General features: G+C 47.1%; 1 protein-coding gene across 2 annotated transcripts in view; it reads left to right on the plus strand.

Annotated features, from left to right (window-relative positions):
• The first annotated feature begins 1250 nt into the window (after positions 1–1250).
• The window catches only part of SLC39A14 (solute carrier family 39 member 14), a 46468-nt gene continuing 20705 nt past the window's right edge, over positions 1251–27013 (plus strand). For both annotated transcript variants that reach the window (XM_037495620.2, XM_037495619.2), the window contains exon 1: positions 1251–1318. The gene's annotated coding sequence lies outside the window, so the exon portion shown is untranslated. The remainder of the gene's footprint in view (positions 1319–27013) is intronic.

Genomic DNA, 27013 nt, shown 5'->3' on the forward strand with positions numbered 1-27013 from the left:
ACAATGTGGCCTGCTGTGTCTTTGCTCTGGTGCCTTTCCTTCCTTGGTCTCTTCCCCTTTCTCCTTAGTCCTTAGGAACAAGATGCCAGGGAGCTATTTTCCAGGCCCCTGCTCCATGGATTGTCTATATTCCTTTCACTATTAGCACTGCCAGGATGGGGTTCCTCTCCCCAGGATTTGCAAGGCAGGGCGTGAGCCCCTTGTGTAGATTCACACAGACTGGGCGCCAGCTCGGTTGCCATCATGACCCTAGGCCGCGTACTAGCTGGCTCTGGTTCTGCCAGCAAGCACTTCTTTGGTTTCCTAGACGCAGGTGGCCCGCTGACTTAACCCTAGAGGAAATAATCTTGACGTTCAGCAGAACAGAACAATGGAAGTTTAATGGGTAGTTTATTTTCTCAGAAATTTGCATTTCCGAGGCCTGATATCCATCTCAATGGAATGATCCCACAGCGGAAGAGATTCCTAGGCCACACCTTTCACACGAAATTAACATTTCTCCCTTCCCAGCCTTGGGGTAGGAAACATGGCTCCTTTGGAAGTCTGATCAATTGGGGAGAGGTGAGACACTAGTCCAGAAAGTGATGTAACATGGATTATTTGGAACTTGAGCAGGAAATTTTGCACTTTCGGAGGGTGGAAATAGGCAGAAGCAGCACCGTGCATGGGTGCGCCCCCTTTTAGGACACATTTCTGAAGTGAGTTGGGAAGGAAAGAGGTCTTTTACATTAATCAGAAGTGTTATATACACTTGTCAGGCGAGCAGTCTCACTCCTGGGAGTTTGGGAATGGCATCCAGGATGTGAGAGAGTCCCACGTAAAGGGAGAAAGGTCTTCAGGGCACATTTCCAGAGGAAGGAGGAGCCTGCAGGGCGTCGGTGGAAGGAGAACGGAAAGGAATTCGTGGAAGGGTTAGATGATGAAGCGATCGCGCTAGGGGCTCGCCTGCGGGCCGGAGGCGCAGGAGGCAGTGGCTCGCCCCGACAGCCCAGGGCAGGCCACGCGCAGGTCCGGGGCTAGCGGACTGCGGGCGGCAGCGGGCGCAAAGAGCGCCACGGCCCGCAGGGCCCCACGTGGCAGGCCCTGGGGCGAACCGGGTGGGGCGGGCGGGGGCGGGGCCGAGGCGGGGGGCGGGCCCCGCCGCTGACGCGCACGGTATATAGTGGGGCATGCGCGCCGGGGGCACGGACGCCGGGAGGGGGGCGAGGGCGCGCGGGGTTCCTGCGCGGGCGCACCGACCGAGCCGCCGCTGCGGGCCGCGGGAGGGCCTGGCCGCTGAGGGCGCGCGGGGCCCAGGTAGCGTCTGCTCGAGCCGCAGGTGAGAGGCGGAAGCCGCGCGTGCCGGCGCCGTGGTGCCAGGGGATGGGGCCGCACGGGGAGAAGCAGCGCCCCCACTCCGGGATCGGGGCCACCGGGTGGGGGTAGGGGCACGGCTGCGCCAAGGAGCCGGAGCCCGGCTGCGGTTTCCGGGCCAGACCAGGGAGCCTCTCCTGGGGGCCGGCCGCGGGCCCGGCCGCTGGATGCAGGCGGCACCTGGCCGCAGAGCCACGATGGAGGAGGGTGCGTGGAGCCGGGGGACGGGGGAGCGCAGCTACGACCCCTTCGGCTGGAGATCGCGGGCTGTGGGGGCCAGCGGAGGGTGTCCAGAGCGCGGGTAGCCGCACTGCCAGGCCGGGGGCGCTTCCTGGACACGAAGAAGCAGACAGTACACAGGCAGCTCTTGGGGCGGCTCGGATGCGGCGCTTGTGCCCGGACTTTGCTTTCCAGGAACTCTGTCCCCCACCCCATCCCTCCAGACCACCTCCCGGCTGAGGATATACCACTCCAAATCCTCTTGAGGACTGGTAGCAGGAACTGGCGGATGGCTAAGGAGGGACTGAGCTAAGCTCCGACCTGACGTACCTCGTGAGCGTGGCTAGTTGGCTGTTTTGGTCGGTGTGACCAAGTTAGGTGGTCTGGCTCAGGCTGCCCCCTCTTGGTGGGTTAGGGCAACGGGACGGACTAGCTGTCCAGCAGTTTCCCCATGTGATCCCGCGGTCCATGAAGTCAAGATCATTTTCTCAGCTCTAGATTGTGGTTACAGTTTTGAGGAACCAGTGTCTGCCAGGACCTGGGTGTCCAAGGGGGCTGTGCGTGCATGATTTAGTGGAGGGGTGTGTGCCTTCCTGGGGCCTCTGGAAGGATGGAGGCAGGAGCAGCTTTGACCTGACCCTTCTTCCTCGAGCCTCCCCGGGTTGGGCTTGTTTTCAGTCACTCTTCTCTAGGAGCACCCCCACTTGGGTAGGCTGGCAAGTGGTGATGTCAGCGTGTGGGGGGGACTGGCCTGGCACCCTGGCCTCTGTCCCTGTTCTGCTCCTAATTTGCTGTGTGACCTTGGAAAGGGGTCAGTGCTAAGGTCAGGCTAGATCTCTTGTCCACAGGATCTACGATTTAATCTGTATCTCTTAAGAGCCCTGAAAACTGATAAAGATGTAAAGAAGAGAAAGAATGTTCAGAATCGTAGCTTTTAGCAGCTGGAATTAGAAGCCACATATTCCAGTTCTTACTGGAGAGGCAGAGGTGAGTTTTTCGTAAATTATGTGGAAGCCCAGGAACTGACTAGCAATCTCTTCCTGCCTTTGGTTTGCGGGGGTGACTAAAGGGCACCAGACATTGGCTGTGTTTTCTTAAATTACGTAGGAGGAAGGAGAGTAAGAATGGGGGCTCCTTGATCCCGGGGAACATTCATTCCTTCCATGCTGAACACACAGTGCCTGCTCTGCACTAAGGGTGCCAGGGGGGCCTCGCTCCTACAGATGATTGTTGGGGGAACAACAGCCACAGGTGGAGAAAAAGGTGTCAGCTCAGGACAGGTCACATGGTCCTGTCCTGTTAAATTCAAACAACACAGCACTCTGCTAGAGACCGTGGAGGTGGCAGGAGAGTTCTGGGCTTTTTAGCAGGTGAATCTGTTCAAATCATTCCCCAGCAGGAAAAAGTTTCTTAAACTCTGTGGGCCTGTCTCATTGTGGTTGTGCGCCGTTAGGTCTTGGCGGTTCTCATCATCTCTGTAGGAATGGAGTGAATTATTTTAGGGGTTCCAGAAACTCATTGATAGGTTGGGTTGCAGGAATGGTGTGAGCCCAGACTTAGTCTTTTTTTTTTTTTTTTTTTTTTTTCAAAGATTTATTTATTTATTTATAAAAGCACTGGGTACAGTCAGAAGCGCGGGAGGGTGAGAATTCACCAGAGCCAGAGCGGGGAGCAGAGCAGGCAGAAGGACAGAAGTACACTGCTGAGGGGAGCAGCAGGCGGCAGGAGAGGTCTGCGCGCCATGTCGGACCCTCCTCTGGTGGCCGGGGAGCAGCCAGGGATCGAACCGGCGCCGGGGAGGGTGCGGGCAGCTTCGCAACCCAGTGCTCAACTGCTGCGCCACCGGGGAGGCCCCCAGACTTAGTCTTGATGCAGCTCCTTAGGAACCTGGGCGCAGTTTCCCTCACCTGGGTAGGCCTGTCTTCTGTGGCTTGTCAGGGATTATCCCAGAGTCACTGGGCAAAGGGAAAGATTTTATTTTTCCACCTTTTGTTTTGAAAGTTTTTTTTTTTTTTTAAATTTTTTTTTTTAAGATTTATTTTTTTATACAAGAACTGGGGTACAGGCCAGATGTGTGGGAGGGTGAGAGGATTCACCAGAGACAGAACGGGTAACGGAACAGGCAGACTGAAAAATACACTGCTGAGGGGAGCAGTGGGTGCAACAGGAGAGGTCTGCTGTGCCATGTGTATTGCTCCCTGGCCAGCCGGGGATCGAACTCATGCTGCAGAGGATGAGGATTGCTTCATAGTGCGGTGCTTAACCCCTTGCGCCAACAGGGAGGCCCTGTTTTGAGAGCTATTTTGATTGCTTCAGGTAGTAGGAATACTCCTTCTCTGGGCTAGTAATGGGCAGGAAGGACTAACAGTGCATGTGTGTGTGCGTGCGCATGCATGTATGCACAGTAAATATCAGTCACAGGATAGGAAGGGCCATGCTGCTGATTTCAAAGCTTTTCCACCTCCCTCTTTTCTTACCTGTTCACAACCCACTCTACCAAGGTGGACCTCAGTCCATATCCAGCACTCACAGGATCTTGGGATCTAAGTGCTGTGAATAGACTATATATGTCTGGGAATATACCTTCTCCTGACTCTGCCAAAGTAATTCAGTCTGCTTGTATTTGAAGCCTGAAGAAAGTAATGCTTAGGCATTTTTGTAGAACCACAGACGATGGAATGTTGAAATGGAGAATCTCTGGGGTTTTTTGAGTCCAAGGCCTTTGTTTTACTACAGCCAAGGGAACGGGGTCTAGAGAGGTTCGTTTGTGTTCTCAGGTCACTGCCTGATGGTGGCCAAGAGACTTGATGGAGGAAACCAATAAAAGGTTCTGTTTTTATTCCTAGCTGGAAGTGTGTTGATGAAATTGCTGACAGTCCTAGACTTTTCCTTGGAAACACAAGAGGGTAGAACCAGTTGTCCTCTGGTTTATTTGGAGAAGGGGGGCTTTTTTGCATAGTTTTTACTGTAAGAGTCTTTTACTACTTTCTTTCTCCACATTCCTTGGAAACCAGGAGGGTTGAGGGTGATGAGGGAGGGCCATGATGCTGGGGCCCCAGCCAGGACTGGATGTCTTCAGTGGGACTTCTCTGACCTCGATGCTGGCAGGCTGGGCAGTGTGCCCGCAGATAAGGAGTTCAGAGTCTGCTGTCAGCCAGGGACCTCGTGCCTTCCTTGGGGACAGCCCAGGCATCTTGTGAACCCTGGCAACCTTGTCTCCCCCTCACTGTGGCCATCAACTCCCAGAGGGGTTCCCCCAACACAGGTGGAAAGGGGAGGCAGGACAGCCACATGGATAGAGAGACAATTATGCCCAACTATGGGGAACCGAATTTCCTGCCTTGCAAAGTCTAGGTCTGACCGAGTTCTCAGACTTCCTAATCTTCCTCCAGTGTTAGATCCAAACTCCTCCTGGAGGTTGGGGGAATAAGGTGACTGACCTGAATTTATTACTCTTGAGACTCTTAGTGTGCTCAGCTGAAAGTTGGGAATAGAAAAAAAAAATCATTGTTTTAAATAATTCATTTTACCTGAAAATTTATGTGCATTTATGTTTATTTGTCAAAAGTGTGATGTAGATTAAGGACATTTTTTTTTGGTAATCTGGGTCCCTTAATTAGACTTGAAGTTGTGTATAAAAATCACACGTACATGGTCACTTGTAATTTCTTATTTTCTTGATTTTATTATTATTATTATTTTTAAAGATTTATTTATACAAGCACTGGGCACAGTCAGAAGCGTGGGAGGGTGAGAGAATTCACCAGAGCCAGAGCGGTGGCGATGGCAGCAGTGGCCGGGGATCAAACCGGCGCTGCAGAAGCTGCGGGCAGCTTCGCAGCCCAGCGCTCAACTGCTGCGCCACCAGGGGAGGCTCGATTTTATTATTTTTTTTTCACTAAGCTATATGTGTAGTTCAAAAGTCAGAAGGATGTAAAAAATTTTTTAAAAATACAAAAACCAGGCATACATGAAACATTTACCCCACCTCAATGTCCCCCACCTTTATTTTTTACAATGATTCAAGTTATTTAGCACCTTGCTTTTTCACGTTGCAAGTATGTTAGATCTTTCCATATCAGCACATAGAACACTGTTACCTTTTATGCTAGCTGCGTAGTATTTCATAATGTGAAAGTACGGTAATTTTTAACCAACATCCCTCTCTTCTCCAACTTGGGTTGTTGACTATTTGTCATTTTGTACACTGCCTCAATGAGTAACTTAGTACAAATTGCATTTCCCACACTTGTAAGAAATTCTCAGAAGTGGGATTGCTGGGTAATTAGTTTTCATTAAAAAATTTGAAAGCAAGAATTCAAAAGACTTTCTCAGCCATCCATGTGCAGAACCCTATTTTTTTAATGCACACACCTAATTTAATCCTTTTCAAAGTTCGTAACATGTCTTTATAAATGAGCAGTTACCAATCTTTTTGATCCTAGGATTCCTTCATATTGTCTTTTGTTTATGTGGCTACCTCTGTTGATAATTGCCATCTTAAAAATTAATACTGAGAGATTTAATAACAGTTACCTGTTCATTTAAAATAACAAAAATAAGGTCAATAAAGTGCAGAAAAAGCAAGGCAACTTTTCTGCATTTTTTAAAAAGATTTATTTATTTATCCATACAAGAGCTGAGGTACAGGCCAGAGATGCAGGAGAGTGAGAGGATTCACCAGAGACAGAGTGGGGAACAGAAGAAGCAGACTGACTGAACTACACTGCTGAGGGGAGCAGCAGGTGAGACAGGAGAGGTCTGCTACGCCATGTGGGTATCTCCCTGGCCGGCCGGGGATTGAACTCGTGCTGCAGAGACTGCGGATTGCTTCATAGTGTGGTGCTTAACCCCTTGAGCCATCAGGGAGGGACAATTTTTCTGCATTTTTGAAGATCTTCGGCATTTCAAAATAATGATTTATGAGATGAGATAGCATTATAAGTTTGCTAGTAAATATTCAGTTGAAGTCCTAGGAACAAATAGAGTTAATCTGTGAAAACACCTATTTATTGCCCTAAATCAAGCCATCTCTAGAAAACTTAAGACTACACTGATTCATGTTCATCACAGCCTCTGAAAAATGGAAATAAAAAAAACTTTTAACATCTTTATTGTAATAAAAATGACTTTATATTTTATACCTCTGAAAAGGTCTGTGACCCCAGGTACACTCCTAAGGCCACAACTTCAGAGTTACTATTCTAGATCACTTAGTTTAAGTTTCTAAACCTCAGCCCTTTGTCTTTCCACATTTATAGTTCAGTTACTGATTAAATTATAATCACAAAGCAAGTAGTGCTGGCATAAAGAGTTTTGGGGATGGGCACAACAGACTCAGCAAATGAACTCCCTGGTCACCCCTTGGGGCAGGGGAAGGCAAGACAATTAGGAGTTGGAGTGGCCTGGAAGGCTTCCTGGAAGTAGAAGTTTTGAAAGCTAGGGAGAAAGGAGAGAGGGTCAGGCCTCCTGGCAGGGAGAGCTGTGTGGATAATGGCAAAAAGATATGTAACGCTGAGGCAGGCTCAGTTACCATGGCCAGCATGGCTGGCAGAGGGAAGAACAAGAGACCTGGCTAGAAATTTTGGTGGGGACCGAAGATTGGCTGCTCAGGTGATGGGATCCAGTTTGCTCTTATCTACAACAACATGACCGCAAGTTCACATCAGCTGATTTACTCCGATATCCTGCCTCCTCTTAGACTGCAGAGGCTGGGAGCCGCCCCTCTCCAGCCATCTTAACCCATTAACGCAGGCCTCTGCCTTAAAGCCTTTTCCAGAAACTATGCAATTAATTCTCAGTATTCCTGGGCAACAGTTTGGTGTTTTTGTAAACTTGATTAGCAAAAGCCATGCATACTTATTGGAAAGAAAAGTATAAAGAAGTATGAGAGGGAAAATGCCCTAATCCTGCCACTTGAGGCAACCTCTATTGATAGTGCATTTTTCCTTGTAATTGTTTTTTTATGCCACAATCAGGTATCTGTACCCCTGCCTACCTTTACCTGGGAAACAGATTTCTCCCTAAGCATTTAATCTGCCTTATGACTATATCATAATTTATTTGATCATTTCCTTTTATTTTATGTTATTTTTTTTTTTTAAGATTTATTTATGTATACAAGAGCTGGAGTACAGGCCAGAGATGCGGGGGGTGAGAGGATCCACCAGAGACAGAGTGGGGAACAAAACAGGCAGACTGACTGATATACACTGCTGAGGGGAGCAGTGAGCGAGTCAGGAGAGGTCTGCTGCGCCATGTGGGTTGCTCCTAGCCCGGCTGGGGATAAAACTCGGTGCTGCAATGGCTGTGGGCAGCCCCATAGGTTGTATCTTAACCCCTTGCTCCACCAGGGAGGCCCCTCCTTTTATTTTATTTATTTATTTATTTTAATGCGCACAGATTTTATTTATTTTTTTTTAAAGATTTATTTATTTATACAAGGACTGGGTACAGTCAGAAGCGTGGGAGGGTGAGAGAAATCACCAGAGCCAGAGTGGGGAGCAGAGCAGGCAGAAGGACCGAAGTACACTGCTGAGGGGAGCAGCAGGAGGCAGGAGAGGTCTACGTGCCATGCGGGACCCTCCTCCGGTGGCTGGGGAGCAGCCGGGGATTGAACCGGCGCTGCAGAGGCTGCGGGCAGCTTCGCAACCCAGCGCTCAACCGTTGCACCACCGGGGAGGCCCCCCTCCTTTTATTTTAAACATTAAAAAAAAAATACTAATTTTAGGGCCTCCTTAGTGGCACAGGGATTAAAGACACAGCACTATCAAGCTATTGCCAGCCACTGCAGCATGAGTTCCATCCCTGGCCAGCAGCAGATCTCTCTTGTCTCGCCCACTGCTCCCCTCTGCAGTGTATCTCAGTCATTCTGCCTGTTCTGTTCCCCACTCTGTCTCTGGTGAGTCCTCTCACCTCCCACACCTCTGGCCTATACCCCAGTTCTTGTATGTATAAATAAATAAATTAAAAAAAAAAAAACAGCTAATTTTAGACTTTAGAAAAAGTGCAGCAGAGATCCTTTGTATCCCTCACCCTATAGTAGTACAGTTACCAAGAACAAGCAATCAACTTTGCCACAATATTATCAACCAAACTACAAGCCATAGTTAAGTTTCACCAGAATTTTGTCAACCTATTTCAGGTTGACATCTGGATGCCACCACGCATTTTGTTATTTCTCCTTAGTCTCCTCCAATTTTTAACAGCTGCTCTGTCTCTCCTAGGAGGTCACATACAATTTTGGCAAGAATATCATGAAAAAGGATATTGCATTCTTTTCACAGAAGACGTTGTGATGTGTCCTGTCTCCAGTGATGCTTTCCCGGGTCACTTGATTAAACTGGTGTCTAAATCGCTAGACTTCCAGACCCTGGAGAAATTGCTCTTTCCCACTCTTTTGCCAGAAGCCCATCCCATTTAAGGGCTTGCCTGGTAAGTTCTGTCCCATGTAAGATGATTTACCTATCTTAGGTCAACTAATCTGGTTAATAGACACCATAAAAAAATCCTTTTGCTGGGCCTCCCCTGTTTGGGCAGGCGGTTCAGTGCCGCGCTATGAAGCTGTCCGCAGCCTCTGCAGTGCCGGTTCGATCCCCGCCGGCCCGGCGAGGGTCCCACATGGTGCGGGAGACCTCTCCTGTCGCTCCCGCTGCTCCCCTCAGCAGTGAATTTCATCAGTCTGCCTGTTCTGCTCCCTGCTCTGTCTCTGGTGAATCCTCTCACCCTCCCACGCATCTGGCCTATACTCCGATTCTTGTATAAATAAATAAATAAATCTTTTTTTAAAAAATCCTTTTGCCAGATAATAACATAACATAATCACAGGAGTGACACCTCATCTTCACACAAAAGTCTTGCCCACACAAAAAAGCCAGGGTCCTGGGAGGTCAACTGAGAATCCTGCCAACCGCAGCCAAGACTCAGTCAGTGGTCAGGCCTCGATGGCAGCCCCGCACTACTAGTTTCCTTTGGCTATCTCATCAAGTTAGCACAATAGGAATTTGTTCTCTCACAGCTGTGGTGGCCAGAAGTTAAAAAGCAACGGTGTCAGCAGGGCCACATTCCCTTGAAAGGCTGTAGGGCAGAATCCTTCCTCACTCTTCCAGCTGTGGTGGCTGCAGTGCACTTGGTTTATGGCCCAATCTTCACGGGACCACCTCTGTGTGTCCCTGTGTTTAGATCATCCTCTCTGTCTTATAAAGATACCAGTCCTTGAAATTAGCACCCGGCCTAACTCCAGGATGACTTCATCTCAAGATCCTTAACTAATTATATTTGCAAAGGCCCTACTTCCAAATATGGCCCCATTCTGAGGTTTCATTTGGGTGGACATGGATTTGGGGGGATACTGTTCAACTCCTTACCCTCAGGGTGGAGGAAATAGCCTTTGTAAACTCTAGTTCACAGAGCAAAAGACAGAGAGATTTCTTTTTAGACCTAAAATAGGCCTGGCTGCTGTTGAGACACAGGCCTGGCCTCACATTGCCTGCTTCAAGAGCCAAGTGGATATAAAAATGGCCTCGTTCTTGAAACCCAGACACTTTGCAGCACCAACAGTGCACTCTGGGCAAGGAGCCTGCACTGACTAGTTTCCCTATAGAGTGGGTGGGGCAGCGATGTGATACCCTTTTGTCAGAGAGAGGGAACTGACTTCAGACTTTGAACAATCAGAATGTTGTAGCTAGACCTTGTCCAGTTCAGTAGTGCTGAAATGTCAAACCAGTGCCCTAGACGGGAGGAATGTTGATCTCAAAACCAGACACACTGATGCATGATCATGCTGAAAGCTCTGATTTGGTAGAACTGAGGTGAGGCCCTTTTCTCTGGCCACTGCAGGGCACCCACCACCCAATCATCCAAAGTTCCATTGTGCTTCCTTCCCTCTTTATTTTTACTCCTTCCCAATCCCTCCCTCTCTCTGGATGCTACAGTTCTATAGTTGGTTTTCAAGTATTAGTTTTTAAGCTTGTCTTTATCTGACCCTTAGCTTGGTTTCTCTATTTTCTACATATTAGTGATACCATCTGGTGTTTATCTTTCTCCTTCTGACTTATTTCACTTAGTATTATCCCTTCCTGCTCCATCCATGTTATTGCAAATGGCATGAGTTTATCTTGATTGCTAAGTAATATTCCAATGTGTATGTATACCACATTTTATTGATTCACTCATCTTTTGGGGACATTTAGATTGTTTCCATAATTTGGCTATTGTAAATAGCACTGCAGTAAATATGAGAGTACAAGTCTTTTGAATTAGTGTTTTTAAATTCGGGGGATATGTGCCTAGAAATGGAATTACTGGGTAACTATGGCAGATCCATTTTTAATCTACTGAAATACCTCCATGCTGCTTTCCATTTAGGCTGGACCAATCTGCATCCCCGCCAGCAGTGTAGGGGAGGGTTCCCTTTCCCCACATCCTTGCCAGCATGTGGTTTTTTTTCTGGCCTTTTGATATGGGCCATTCTTACAGGTGTGGAGTGGTATCTCCTTGTGGTCTTGATTGCATTTATGTGATTATCAGCTTTTTTTTCATATACCTATTTGTCATCAGTCGAATTTGGGGAAGTGTGTGTTCAGCTCCTCTGCTCATTTTTTGATTGGGTTATTTTGTTGTTGTTGAATTGTATGAGACCTTTGCAGATCTTGGACATCAGTCCCTTATCAGATGTATGGTGTACAAATATTTTCTCCCATTCAGTAAGGTGTCTTTTCATTTTACCTATGATTTCTTTTGCTGTGTAGAATCTTTTTTGTTTGATATTGTCCCAGTTGTTTATGTTCTCTTTGTTTTCCTTGCTGCTGGGGATGAATCCCTAAAGACATCACTGCAGCTTATGTTGTGAAGGGTTTTGTCTGTGTTTTCTTCTATGCATTCCATGGTTTCAGGTCTTACATCCAAGTCTTTTAATCCATTTTGAATTGATTTTTATGTGTGGAATGAGATAGTGGTCTAGTCTCATTCTTTGGCATTTAGCTGTCCAGTTTTTCTAGCACCATTTATTAAAAAGGCTATCCTTGTTACAGTGTGTTCTTGACTCTTTGTCACAGATTAACTATCAATTTGGGTATGAGTTTATTTCTGGGCTTTCAATTCTATTCATTGGTCTGGATGTCTGTTTTTGTTCCAGAACTAGGCTGTTTTTATTATTATGGCTTTATAGTATAGCTTGAAGTCCAGATATGATACCTACATTCTTTGTCTTTTTTGGTCAAGATTGCTGTGGTTATTTGGGGTCTTTTGTGATTCCATGTGAATTTCAGTGGAGTTTGTTCCAGTTCTTTGAAAAATGCTGTTGATATTTTTATTGGGATTGTATTAAATCTATATTTATTACTTTGGATAGGATGACCACTTTGGCAATGTTGATTCTTCTAATCCATGAGCAGAAAATACTTTTCCATTTCTTTGTGTCTTCTAATTCTTTTTACAATGTATTGATCTTTTACCTCCTTTGTTAGGTAAATACTCCTAGGTATTTAGTGTGTGTGTGTGTGTGTGACTTTAAATGGAATTGCTCTAATTCTTTTCTCTTTCATCTATCTCATTTTTTGTATGTAGGAAGGCAATTGATTTTATACCCTGACATTTTGCTAAATTGTTTAGATTTGGTTTTTTGTGGATCCTAGGGTTCTCTGTGTATATTATGTCATTTGCAAATACTAATAGCTTTACTTCTTTCCCAATTTGGATTACTTTTATATCTTTCTCTTAATCTAATTTCTCTAGTTAGGACTTCCAATACTCTGAATAGTCATGGTGAGAGTGGACACCCTTGTAGTTTTCTTCTTAAAGGAATTCACTGTAGGAAATACAAATGAATAAAAAGAAGATAACAGAAGCTAGCATTAAACTCACAATTAAGAGATACTGCCTGTCATATGTTTGGCACAGGATAGATAAATAGAACAGAATGAAAACATCCAATACAGACCTCAGGGTGTACAGAATTTAGCAAATGATAATAGTATTATTTCTTACTAGTTGTGTAATTTTGAGTAAGTTTTAACTTAAAGTATCTTCATCTACAAGTGAGGATGGGGGCCTCCCTGGTGGCACAAGGGGTTAAGTACCGCACTATGAAGCAATCCACAGCCTCTGCAGCATGAGTTCGATCCCTGACCGGCCAGGGAGAAACCCACATGGAGCAGCAGACCTCTCCTGTCTCTCCTGCTGCTCACCTCTGCAGTGTGTTTCAGTCAGTCTGCCTGTTCTGTTCCCCACTCTCTCTCTGGTGGATCCTCTCACCCCCCCTTCCCCCGCATCTCTGGCCTGTACCCCAGCTCTTGTATGCATAAATGAATAAATCTTTTTTTAAAAAAAGTAAGGATGATACCCTTACTTTTCTATTTTAATGTTTCAGAAATAAAAGGAGGTATCTCTTTGTGGACATTTGAAATGCAGTGTCTTTCTACTCTGAAAGCTGTTGTTGATGATAATTGTAGCTAGGGAAATACTATGGAATCTGTCTTAGTAAGGTTATTAAGATGGTTACATAAGATAATGCCATCAGGGCCTCCCCTGGTGGCGCAGCAGTTGAGCGCTGGGCTGTGAAGCTGCCTGCAGCCTCTGCAGCGCCAGTTTGATCCCCGGCCACTGGCAAGGGTCCCACATGGCGCTCAGACCTCTCCTGCCGCCTGCTGCTCCCCTCAGCAGTGTACTTCGGTCCTTCTGCCTATTCTGTTCCCCGCTCTGGCTCTGGTGAATTCTCTTACCTTCCTGTGCTTCTGACTGTACCCAGTGCTTGTATAAATTAATAAATCTTTAAAAAAAAAAAAAAAGGCAACAAAAGTTTAAACACACACACACAGTCCTTCACCCTTCAAAAGACCACAGAAGTGTGAGAACATTTGGAAAAAAAAAATAGATAATGCCATCAAATTGCTTAGCACCAAGCCTGGCAGACAAGAGTGAATCTGAGCAGTTCTTACTGTGATTGTTATAAAATTATGGAGGGAAGTGAATGAGGTACAGGGGTGAGCAAATTACAGAGTCCAGCAGTGCTGGTTAGGGCTGATAATAAGCATGTGAAGCCTGCTTTCCTGATCAGGGATGCCCAGGGAAGCCCAGCTCTCTGCCTTGTACCTCTCTGCTCTGCCATCCTTGGCACGTAAAATGTTGTTCTCGTATTTGTCACTTGCCAGCCTGTACCTTCTTGCCAGGAAGAAGGACGGGAAAGAGATGGCACCCCCAGCCGTGCACTTAGATTTCACTGGCGAGGACAGCTATCTGTGCCTCTCAGTGCAAAGGGTATGTTTGACTTTACCTGTTTGTTACCTTTTATAGACTCCACAGTTGAGGTTTACAAGGCAGTTGACTCTTCATTACGCAATATTGAGATAATTTACAATTTAGGAAAAATTAAGTTGGATTCTCACACCATCCCAATTTAGATCTTATAATAATCAGAGATACATTTTTTTAATATCTTTATTTATTTTTTTTTATAGAGGCATGTTTTATTTATTTATTTGTTTGTTTGTTTGTTTGTTTGTTTACATGCACTGGGTACAGTCAGAAGCGCGGGAGGGTGAGAGAATTCACCAGAGCCAGAGCAGGGAGCAGAGCAGGCAGAAGGACCCAAGTACACTGCTGAGGGGAGCAGTGGGCAGCAGGAGAGGTCTGCGCGCCACGTGGGATCCTCCTCTGGTGGCCGGGGAGCAGCCGGGGATTGAACCAGCGCCGCAGAGGCCGCGGGCAGCTTCGCAACCCAGCGCTCAACCACTGCGCCACCGGGGAGGCCCGAGATACATTTTTTGAGTGTAGGAAAATATGGCTGTGGTTGCACAATTTCAGGGTGGGTAGGGGCTTGCCAAGCATTCTACTAAAAGCAGAAACCTTAAAAGTGTGAGATATATATATATATATATATATATATATATATGTGTGTGTGTGTGTGTGTGTCTTTATTTCTATTTTAAGATTTCTGTCAGTGATACCAATTAGCAATAAAAGGCAAATTACTAATATTTATAATGTGACCAAAAGTTAATATTTATACTATATAACAGAGCAGGGAGCAGAACAGGCCGAAGGACCGAAGTACATTGCTGAGGGGAGCAGCGGGCGAGACAGGAGAGGTCTGCTGCGCCATGTGGGTAGCTCCCTGACCAGGGATCGAACTCATGCTGCAGAGGCTGTGGGTAGCTTCATAGGTTGTGCCACCAGGGAGGCCCAGTTCTTAAATACTTGTTGACTGCAGCTGCCCCTGTGGGCAGGGACCGGCCCTGGCCTGCTTACTCCTGCCTCTTACCTGTTCTTCCTTGAGGAAGGTCCCCTTCATCCCTTGGGGCCTTTCCTTGTGCCCTCTCAGGCTGCTGGGGTTGAGGAGGAGGCAGCCAGCTCCCCAAAAGGCCTTACACATACCCCATTATTAGGCTGTCCTCCAAAGGGGGGAAGAGGACAGACCCGAAACCCCTGGGTTTTGTTTGTGGGGGAAGGAGTCTCAGGGATGCTCACTTCTTTTACTCAAGTCTGAAAGGTAGGTTTGTGTGGGAGAAAGCTGGGGGAGGGAGTTGCTGTTTGTGTCCTGCTAGTAAAGAGAGCTTTGTAAATCTCCACTGTCAGTACTCTCGCCCTTTCCTGGAAACCAGAGGGCTGCAGGCCAGCCCCCCTCCTTCCCCTTATTTGGCGGAGCACGGAGTATGTGAGACTGGGACAAGGTGGAACCACCATGGCCTGCAGAGAGACTGGCCCTGTGTTTACCCCCAGAAGCTGAGCCCTGGAATCCCTTTCTGCCTCTGCTCACCCGTGCCCCGTCCTGTGTCCTGTGTCCTCTGCCTTCCCAGGCCCAGGGTGATGTGAAGTTGACCGGCATGTGCATATTTCAGTGCTGACCTTTTCTGGTTTTTGAAGACTTTCCATTTTAGAGTTGGGGCAGTTCTCAGGGTACCCGGTCCTTGGGGCAGCAAGCCACGGCAGTTCTCTTCACTTTATTTTTTTTAAAAAGATTTATTTATTTATGCATATAAGAACAGGGGTATAGGCCAGAGGTACAGGGAGGGGGATGGTTAAAGGATTCACCAGACAGAGTGGGGAGCAGAACAGGTAGATCTACTGAAATACACTGCTGAGGGGAGCAGTGGGTGAGACAGGAAAGGTCTGCTGCGCCATGTGGGTTGCTCCTGGCCGGCGGGGGATTGAACTTATGCTGCAGAGGCTGCGGATTGTTTCACAGTGCTGCGCTTACCCCCTTGCACCACCAGGGAGGCCCTCTCTTCACTTTAACCAAAAAATACAGTCACCCACACTCCCAGACTCAAGCCACTAATCAAAGTAGCCTCTGGGTCAGATAGAAGAGCTTCTGTCCCAGTTTCTGTTCCTCTGTCCTCAGCCACCCTGACACCCAGCAGAAACCATGGAGGTGCCTCCCACAGCAGAGGCCTTGACCATGGGTAGACAGTGGTGTGTGCACAACCCTGCTGGCCAGATTGTGCTGGTGACCTTGGCTACTCTCATTCCACTCCCTGTCCTTGGCAGCAGTTCACAAGCCCCTTCCCCCTCGCCCCAGGGCTGGCACTTTGGGAGAGGTTGTGTACCATGGGGCCAAGAATCAGAGTTTCCGTGAGCTGCTGAGTTTTGGAAACAGCCTGTGCTTGTGGGGTTTCCTTTCCTTTTCTTTGCCTTCACAGGGAAAAGTTAACATGTAATTTTTGGTGGAATCATCAGATGGTGGTTCCATCTTGGGCGTGGTTATTACTTCTCACACCATCTTCCTTGTGCCCCCCCTAACCCCCATCAAATGTGCTTCTTTACTTTGTCTACAGTATGTATTGTACTCCAACTCCATACCAACTCTCTGGGGTCTGTAGCTCAGTTGACGTGGCCCTTCCCCTCATCCCAGTTTCCCTTGCTTATAGTTCAACTAGGTGTAGAGACCAGTGAATAATAAAATCCTAAACTCTGTAGCATCGTGAAAACAGGCCAGGGAAAATTAACTCATCAGCAGATTTATTGGGGTCTGACTCCTCAAAACTCTGGGAAATATGTAGGCCCAAGTTTCTGCCATTGTGTAGCTTACAGCCTTTGCACACAAAAGAAAAATTTTTTTGATGGTGATATATGCTAAGAAGAAAGTAAAACAGGATATAGGGATTCTGAGTGACTGGGAATAAATTTTTTTAAAACCAAGTTGTCCTCCACTTTGACTAGGTGACATTTGTACTAAGACCTGTGAACATTCTTGGCCGAGAGCAGTAAATGCAAAGGCCCTGTGGTCAGAATGCACTTTATGTGTTAAAGGGACTGAAAGGACAGGGTGGCTGACTAGGAGGGGCAGGGCTCAGTGGGTCACAGATGACACAATGACTTATAAGCCAGAAATGAGCCTGGGAATCCACTAGAGGCTTTAAAGCCAAGAAAGTGTTGTGATCAGACAGGTGCTTCAATGGATGACTCTTTCGTTGATCTGCAGTTAGAAAGTCGGGCATTTTACATGTGATTATGTTATATTTAAAAAAGAGAGAAAGAGCTCTGTCAATGTGGGGGTAGGCGCCCAATAGAAATTGTAAGTCTGGTTAAGAGATTTGATTTTACTTCACTATTTTATTTCAATTAACATTTCAATATTTCCTCTACTTTGGCCTTACAAGAAGACTGAAATGGGGTCCTGTCTTCAGGGAATTTGCAGTGAAGTGTCTTCAGATTCAGACAGTCCTTCAAGTCTTCCTGGAAGAGAGGTGGTGAAGACTGAGCAGCATTCGAATTACTAAGCCCCTGTGATAGGCACTGGGCATAATTGTCTGTTGTGTGCTATTCTGTTATGAGAATTGCTTGGCTATTCACCCCGTCTCCTGCTGATTGGTTTTCGGGTTGCCTCCAAAGTTTTCGTTGTGAATAGTGCTGTCGTAAGAATTTCTATAGCCATCTTTTCCCCTGTCTTCTGGGGGTTGAAAGTCACCCAGATTAGAGCATATCTGAGTTGCAAGCTAAAACCAAACCCTTTCCAGGTAGCAGTCCTGTCACCCCACAGGGTTGGTGCTGAGCAGCAAGGGTAAGCCTTTAAGTCTGTTTAGAATTTTGATCCCTTTTGAATAGGCCTGTTTTGGGAGGTATGGGGAGTTGGAAGGCAAGTGGGAAGACATGCATAAGTAGTTGCGTTGTTAGGGACGTTGTTTTCTTTGCACCTTATTGGTGGGAACCTGCCACTGAACCCACAGCCTTGAGGGATTTTAACATGAGACGGGGGAGCTTTACCTACATGGTGCTTTGGGTGGCCCTGATGTGTGTCTGCCTGTGAGAGGAGCCAGGGCTGGCTTGCCTTTCTTCTGGAATCCATCTGTATGTGTCTGTAAATGTGCCCTTGACAGCCTCTGTGGAGCCCCAGCCAGGCAGAGATGGGATACTCAGGAGGGCCTGGGGTCAGGGTTCTCATGCTCTCCTGTGCACCTTTGAGAAGCCACATCCCTAATGATGCATCTTTGATGACATCTATGCCAGTCATCCCTAATCTCTGGAGAGGGTAGGGATGTGTCTATTTACTTATGCTTTGTTTACATATGTTTACATGAAGATTGACATCTCCATGCAGCAGGTAGGTATTTAGACAACACACTCCCACCTTCCCCCAACCTCTCAGGACTGTCATGAAGCACCAGGAGAGTTCACTGAAAGCATTGGAACTGTCATGCTCAGGTGATAATACCTCAAGGAACCCTGCAAGGTTCTCGAGAGGGTGTGGAGGGCCAGAGATGGCGCTTTTCCACCCAAGCCCTTCACACCTTGTGGAAAGAGTGCTTGGAACATGTGCAGACTGCACTCAGCTTTCTGACTTGTCAGTCAGACTTCCTAGTCCCATGGGACCATGCAGACAGGACGGGGCTGGAGTGAGGCCTTCTGATGGACCCTGGAGTCCAGGCAAGAGAGAAATGGCAGGTGAGGGTACAAGGTGGTAAGAGCCTAGTTGAAAAGACCCTTGACTGCCAGGCAGAGGGACTGAACATGACTGTGGGTAGAAGGCGGTGAGCTGACAGCAGTGGAGCAGGCTGGGGGTGATTTGCATTAGGCTGTGGTAGTTCCTCTTTAGGAGGTTTCTCTTCAGGAATCTTAGGGAGAAGGAGGCTCTGGTCACGGGGTGAGGCCCACAGTGAGGAAGCAGGGTAAGTGGGAAGGCCTTTTGCCTCCATAATCAGATGGTGATTGCCAGTGACCTTGGACCAGAGTCTGAATCAATGTAGGAGGTCCGGACAGTGGGAGGGAAAATGGAGGAATTATCCTTCAGGAATGTAATTACTCAATCTCTTCTGCTTCCTTCCTGCCACCTTTCTCACTATAACTTAAAAATAGGAGCCCCTTCCACACCCACCATTATCTTTCTTTCTCATGAGAATAGGGCCCGTTTATTACTCTGCAGATAAATGTTTATAGTCACTGAGAAATTTAAGGCCCAAGATGCAGCCTGTGCCTTTCTACCGGGGGCCTGTCTGTGGCTCCTGAGCGCTAGCTGCAGGAAGGTTGAGTGCTGGGTAGGAAGGAACTGCCCCCGACAGCAGTGGTTTTCCTGTGAAGAAATCCAAAAATCCATCAAAAGCCCTGGATCTTCCTCTAAGTGTAGTGGTCCTCAACTTGAATGTGATTCACGATCGGGGTGGGGGGGGTTGGGGGGGCTTCTTGGAACACAGGTTGCCAAGACCTACCCCTGGCTGGGAATTTTCCTTCCATCAAGTTCCCCAGTGATGGTGATGCTGCTGGTCCAGGGAACACATTTTGAGAACCACCTTCCCAGAGAAAGCATCGCAGCAAAATTAAAGCCCGCAGCTGTAGAAATGGCAGAGGTCAGAGGTGGTTAGAGTCTCTGAGGAGGATGGGGGCACAGGCTGGCTAAAGGATGAAGGGTTGGAGATAATGGTGCAGAAAGACTCAGCACTGTCCAGAACCATGCCAAGCCTTTGCTGCAGGCTGCCCTGGGCCTGGCTTCCAGCAGAGAAAGCTTCTCTGCCCCAGGGAAACCTCACAGGTGTGTTTATCTTTCAAGGCCCACTGTCTGGGAAAGACCCTCCTTACCTCCCAGAGGAAAACTGGGCCTCAGAGGACTCTCACCATTTCGGGAAGAAGGGAACATAAGAGACTTCTAGTGAGAGGCTCCTGGTGGCAAATTCTGCCCACAGAGCGGTCTGCCAGGGAGTTGGAGTTGGCATTTATAAATGGTCCTGCTGCTGCTGCTGCTGCTGTAGCAAGAGAGTTGAGCAGACTTGTCCTGGCCTGATTTAGGAAATGAGGGGGATGGGATGGCCTCTTTTTTTAAACTTTTTTTTTTTTTTTTTTAGATTTATTTATTTATGTATGTATACAAGCACTGGGTACAGTTGGAAGCACGGGAGGGTGAGAGAATTCACCAGAGCCAGAGCCTGGAGCAGAGCAGGCAGAGGGACTGAAGTACACTGCTGAGGGGAGCAGCGGGTGGCAGGAGAGGTCTGTCACGCCATGTGGGACCGTCGCCGGTGGCCAGGGATCGAACCGGCGCTGCAGAGCCTGTGGGCAGCTTTGCAGTCCAGCACTCAACCGCTGCGCCACCAGGGGAGGCCCAGGGGTGGCCTCATCTAACTCACTCAAATACTTACCTTTTGATTACTAGGACAGTGGTATGGCTTGTTTCTTCCCTAATAGCCTCTAAAGATGAGACTATTCAGTTCTTTCTTGGAAGCCTGTGAAGCCAGCAGCCCCTTGGGGATGCTATACCCCAGGCTGCATTAAAGTTAAAAGTCCCCTCCTCTTTCTTTCTTTCTTTCTTTCTTTCTTTTTTTTTTTCCAATTTTTTATTTATTTAATTTTGTGTGGAAGGGCTGGGATGTAGGCCAGAGGTACGGGACATGAGAGGATTCACCAGAGACAGAGTGAGGAGACAAACAGGCAAATTACTGGAAAACACTGCTGAGGGGAGCAGTGGGCGAGACAGGAGAGGTCTGCTGTGCCATGTGGGTAGCTCCCTGGCCAGGGATTGAACTCCTGCTGCAGTGGCTGCGGATAGCTTCATGGTGCTGAGACTTAACCCCTTGTGCCACCAGGGAGGCCCCTCATGCAAATATTTTTTATAAAAGGCAGCCTCCCCCTTTGCCCCCAGCTTTCAGAGCCCCTTCTAAGCAATAGACACCAGCCTTGTTACCAGTAGCACCTCCTTTCACTATCAAGTGCACTACTTGGATAATAACTTTTGAACCAACCTCCTAAAAGTAGAGAAAAACTTGACTTTCCAGCCATCTTTGCACTAAAATTCCCAGTGTGGTTTGGATCCTACCAAGTTGCTGTACTAGATCCAGTCTTAAATGTGTCGTGGATCTCCTCCTCGTGATGATCCACCTTACATTTGTTTTGCTGGAGTGGCCCATGGCAAGCATGGCTTCATCCTGGAGCAGGCAAGTTCTCCCTGCCATAGCTCCCTGGTGGGGGCAGGGACAAGAGCTCCTTGGTGGCTCAGCTCTGCTGTGATTTTGAGGATAGTGCTTGGAAGCTCAGACTAGAGTCTGTTTCTGCAGCTTTTCCAGTGACTCTAAAGTTATTTAACATCCCTGCACAAAATTCTTTCCTGTTTAAATTGCCTAACTGAACTAATTGATCCATCCATCACCCTTGTCATCACTATTCTTACCTGTTGAATTGTTTGCTTTTCCTGTCTGTGAGGGCAGCTACAAGGGTGTCATCCCCAGAATCTAGCTTTAGTCCTGGTGTGTAACCTATAGTCAGTATTTGTTTGAAGAATGAACTTTCAGGCTGAATCTAAAAGTCCAGTACGTGTCACTAGCCTTTATTTGTTTGTTTGTTTTTAAAGATTTATTTATCTAGGCATATAAGAACTGGGGTACAGGCCAGAGGTGTGGGGGGGTGAGAGAACCCACCAGAGACAGTGGGGAACAGAACAGGCAGATTGACCAAAAAACACACTGCTGAGGGGAGCAGCAGGTGAGTCAGGGGAGGTCTGCTGTGCCATGTGGGTAGCTCCCTGGCCGGGGGTCGAACTTGTGCTGCAGAGGCTGCGGATAGCTTCATAGGTTGCGTCCCAACCCCTCGCACCACCAGGGAGGCCCCGCGTCACTAGCTTTTAGTTCAGTGAGTGTAAATGAAAGACAAGAGAGTAAGGAGTGGTCATGACAGCTGACTTCAGGCTCGAACTTGGTCTTTGGCCCCCACGCGGGTAGAATGTGAGTGTAAGAGGCATGGCTTGCTGTGTGTGTAGATGTGTACACACACATTCATAGAGGAAGGTGCTCCCTGATGTCCACGCAGATGGACATCAGCTAGGAGACTGGACTCCCCATCTCCCAGGAATAGGAGGGTTCCAGCCAACACTGAATCTCAGCTGCCCCCTCCACGTGTGTCGAGCACTATACCAGGCACTGTGTGGAGAGGGGTCAAGAGAGAACACTCCTTGCCTTCAAGGAATAAAATTTGTTGGGGAGGCTCCATCAAAGGTCAAGTAACAAGGAGTCCAAAGTAGTTGGGAAAGAGTGGTAGCAGAGGCATTGTAAAAGGACTAACTGAGCTTCCCTCTTGCCCTCTGGGAATAGACAGTGGTCAGGTCTAGGTCAGAGGGGACTGGCCTGCAAGCTTGAAGGATAGGGAACTAGCAAGGAACTGTCCTAAAATATGCACTGTAGCTCTCACCTATCAGGGTCCTTCAGTGAGGTTGGACATTTCATAGCTTAACTGTCTTGGGGACACATGGTAAGTTAGTGACAGGTGCCAAATTTGAACCCAGATCTGCCCAACTTGTCCTGATGCATCTGTTGATTTAGCCATGAGATCATCCATTTTACTCACTTAAGCCTTACTAACAAGTTGGGCAGTGTGCTATGAGCGGGTGACATAATATGTGTGCCAGATTTCCTCAGCTATGTGCTAGTCACTGTGGCCTGACAAACAGAAGTGGGCTTAGAAGGGCAACAGGTCAGAATTTTGCAATTGAGTGTCTGGGAAATGTTGGTGGATAAATGATGAGAATAGCGGTGACTCGGCCCTAGCCTGTTCGTGGGGAGCGTTTGGGTGGGGGCGCTGGTTGGCTCCTGCTTACCTGGCTGCCATCCTCAGTGAGTTTTGGAAGACCTCTCTGTCAAGCCCTGGCAGAGCACTCCCTCCCTTATGGGCCCACCCTCTGGGCCTGGCTGTCATCACCCTCATTCAGAGCTCAGCATGTGGCTAAATCAGCCATCCCTGCCCACCTTCCATGGCCCTGGCCCTAGTCCTTCCCTTTCCAGCCTACCTCCCAGAGCCACTTGGCACACACTGTGGGGGCTTAGTAAATATTGGTCAGTGAGCAGCAGGCTGCTGGCTCTAATTTTGTTCCCTGCTTCTGGGTCATCACTATATATATATATATATTTTTTTTTTTTTTTAATTTTTTTGAGATTTTCTCATTTCCTAGCAATGTGAGGTTTCATGGGGAGAATAAATGGGCCACTGCCTCTAGGTACCACCCCTTCTCTCTCCCACTACCCTGACCCCAGCAGCTCTCCTGACTGTGGAAATCTCCCACCCTGGGTGGCCATAGGCTGAGCCAAAGCTTGAGGCTAAGGTTCTGGGGGTGGGAGCTGGAAGAAGAGAACACATCCTTTTAGGGTATGTCTGAGAGCTGTGAGGAAGGAGGGCCGTGGGAGACCTGGGAGGTGGTCCTGCTGAGTCCTGGCCTGCAAGGGCTGGCTTGCTAGCTGTGCTCTGGTGTGGATTTCAGCTTGGCTGAGCAGAGGGTGACCTCTTGGATAATGTTCATGTGGTGGGTGGGGAGGGCCAAAGGCAAACTCTTCGAACCCCAGAAAAACCCTGCAAGGGGGTATATGTGAGCACCACGCTGTAGACTCTTGCTTTTCTAAGTAAGGCTTCTGGGACTTGCATAGATGACTATGATTACTGGCTTGACCACGCAGATACTGAGGGTATTCTCTACGTGTAGGCCCCTTGGCAGTTTTTGTGCTAATTCTTGCTGTGAGGTGTTCTAGGTTTTGTGCCATACTTTGGAAGGTTCCTCTTAACTCCTTCATTAGGAAAATATTCACCCCTGTTTTCTTACATGACCATTCTGTTGATGGCTTCCTTTACTGTACAAAGGAGGAATTTGTTTCTTAGAGTCTTATATCCATAACCTCACCACCCACTAGGACCATCAGTAAATTGAAGGAGAAGAAAAACAAGCCAAATACAAAAAATCTCACTGCTCAAACGTCGTCATCACCAATGTTAGGCATGCTTTATGCCAGATAACCTTCCAGGCATACTCAGATAAAGAGAAATAGATGTAAATATTCCTAAAAAAAAAAAAAAAAAGTATCAACATTTCCCTGAATTTATTTATTTTTTTAAAGATTTATTTATTTATGATGCAAGAGCTGGGGCACAGGCCAGAGATGTGGGGGTGGGAGGTGAGAGCACTCACCAGAGACAGAGTGGGGAACAGAACAGGCGGACTGAGTGAAATACACTGCTGAGGGGAGCAGCGGACGAGACAGGAGAGGTCTGGTGCACCATGTGGGTTTCTCCCTGGCGGCTGGGATCGAACTTGTGCTGCAGAGGTTGTGGATTGCTTCATAAGTGTGGTGCTTAACCCTTTGCGCCACCAGAGAGGCCACATTTCCCTGAATTTAACAGAGGAAAAGGAATGGCAGAAAATTAAAGAAATGATTTAGTTTTAAAGAAATGTTTTTCTTTAGATGAGGACATTAGCATTTTCACATTTATTTATCTCCTCATCTTTTGTGTTATTTTGTTAAATTGTCCATTTTTATAACATTTAGATCATGTCCTGTGACAGAAATCTCAGTTTTTAAAAATCATTTCTTATTTGAAGGGTTTTGGTGCTGAGCATCTTCTCACTGTGTATCTGCTTTCCCACGTTCTTTGTTTTTATTTCTCTATTGATTAGCTGTATTTCATCATCAAATCTTTTTCTCCCTAAGGAGACTGTATTCTCTCATGCTTTTAAGAATTTCTTGTCTTTTTTTAAAAAAAGAGATTTATTTATTTATACATACAAGAGCAAGGGTACAGGCCAGAGATGCAGGGAGTGAGAGGATTCACCAGAGACAAGAGTGGGGAACAGAACAGGCAGATTGACCGAAGTACACTGCTGAGGGGAGCAGCGGGCGAGACAGGAGAGGTCTGCTGCGCAATGTGGGTTGCTTCCTGGCGGGCCGGGGATGGAACTCGTGCTGCAGAGGCTGCGGATTGCTTCATAGTGCTGTGCTTAATCCCTTGTGCCACCAGGGAGGCCCAAGAATTTCTTGTCTTTACCAAATTTGTAGGACATCTTGGCTGGGAATAATATTTCCTTTCAGAATTGTGCAAGCATTGTTGCATTTTCTTCTGATTCTGGAAGTTGCTAAGGGGAAGGTAACATTTTTTTTTTTTTTTTTTTGCCACTTCAAAGAAGTTTTAGTATGTTTCACAATTTTCATGGAAAAATATTTTGGGGAAAAATGTTTCCGTTGGATGCCTGGAAAGGTGTTCTTTTAAGTCTAGTAGCTGAACTAGATGATGTCTCAGCATTGAACGTGCTGCTTCAGGTTTTGTGGAATATATTGTGTTTTATTTCAATTTTCAGATTCTGTTTTTCTTTCCATTTCAGAAAAATACTGTGTTATTTATTTTTGAACTTACCTTCTATTCCATTTCTGGGCCTGCTCAGGAATACCAGTTATTCCTGTGTTGATATCTATCATCTCACTTTTTGCTTTAATTTTTCTTCTCCATCTGTGTTCTTTGTGCCTGCTTCAAACCTGTCTTTGTCAATATTCTTATTTTCAAGTACTGGCAGAATCTCATTGTCTGTTCATTGTAATTGGTTTGTTAGTTCTTCAGTGATGTGGTTTGATTCTTTCTTAGTAAGCCTGTACCTCCTTTCATCTTGAAATGTCATCTTTGAACGCTGGTTTTGTTGAATTAATGAATTATTTTTCATTATTCATTATAATGAACTATTCATTTATTCTAGAGTGTGAAGCAGTTGTGAGGGGTTGCTTTCTCCAAAGTTATGTTTTGCTCTCAGGTGACATCTTTGCATGTTTGCCTGCTCCTTCTTCCCCTTGTTCATGGCTGTGCTGCTCTGCTCAGCTCTGCTGGCTCTACTTGATTCCCGCTTAGTGAGGCTGACTCAGCCTCCACCCCCACTATGGCAGTGCCGAGGGCTGGTATTTGTGACTCCTTCCTACCCTGCATGAAGGGTGGGGAGAGGCTTCTGCCATCTGACCTGGTGTGGTAACCTCATTCCGGGTTGGGGGTGGTTACACCCCTGGAAGGGCAGGAATACTCCCGGAAGCAAGCGGAGTTTCTTCACTGCAGTGAGTGTCCTTGGAACTGTTGTCCACTTGCTTGTTTTCCCAGCAGCTCTGCCCTCTGCTCTGCAAGTGAGGATGAAAAGAATCGAGGCAGTTTGCCTCTTTCCAGATTCCGGGAGTTCACTGAGAATTCTGGGTCCAGCCTGGCCAGGGCTAGAGCCTGAACTCCTGCTTTCTTTGCTCCCCGATTTTGAAATTATTGTATCAGATTACGCCTGTTTCCTTGTTTGGTTGCTCATGATGAAATGTTTACTTTTCTTCCCCTTAAATATTATCAGGGGAAGGGAGGTTTTGATGCCATTTCCAGTTTCCATCTTAACTCAGAAATCCTTATTTTCATATAGTGTTTCACTTTATCTTTCTTAATACTCATGAAACCACAGGTTTGTTTCTTCCTTTCAAGCGAAGGGAGCAGACCAGTGAGGTCCCTCGCCAGTACTTCCCTTCTTGCTAGCACCCACAGCACCAAAACCCAGGTGCTGGGGTTTCAGTTTCTCAATACTTCCACCTGGCTTTGTCTTTGGTCTGCAAGTTGCAGGATTTTAAAAACAATGGCTCACCCACAGCCATCTGCATTTGCTTGCCCCTCAAAGGTAGCCTTTGGTCTAGGGTATGCATGGGACACCTCTTATTCGACTGATAGCTCATAGCCTTAAATGGGATGGGGGAGCAAGGCTGGAGAAAAACCAGGTCTTCTGCAGAAATGAGCTGTTGGCCAGGAGAGGACCCTAGAGGGGTGGGACCTGCCTTGAAGGAGTTAACTGGGTCTCTGACAGTCAGTCTGGAGGATGCGATGAGATCTCTGCTACTTCAAAGATCCTCTGTTGATTGTCCCCAAAGAAAATAAGAGAATTAGTCATCTCTTTTTAGATATTTGAATTCCAGGTAGGAGACGACAGCTAAGAGGAAAGCTGAAGTGATTCTTTAAGGCCCATTTGTAAGGGGAAAAACAGTTCTGGGGTCACGGTTTCTGTCACTGTAGCTTCCCCTCTTCCCCATACCCCTAACCCTGGTCATTCTTTGGTGTATGCAGTCAACCTTTTCTCACTTGTGAGTAAAAAGTAAAGTGCTTTGTAAGACTCCAGTTCATTCTGCCTCATGCTAACTGCTTGCCTTTGGCCTGCAGCTTATCAAGACCCCAGCTTAAAAGTTGTAGCCTTACCTGCACCCCTGTGTTTATA

Source organism: Talpa occidentalis, unplaced genomic scaffold (assembly GCF_014898055.3).
Source record: "Talpa occidentalis isolate TD23 unplaced genomic scaffold, MPIMG_talOcc4v2.1 talOcc4.8, whole genome shotgun sequence".
NCBI classification, from domain to species: Eukaryota; Metazoa; Chordata; class Mammalia; order Eulipotyphla; family Talpidae; genus Talpa; species Talpa occidentalis.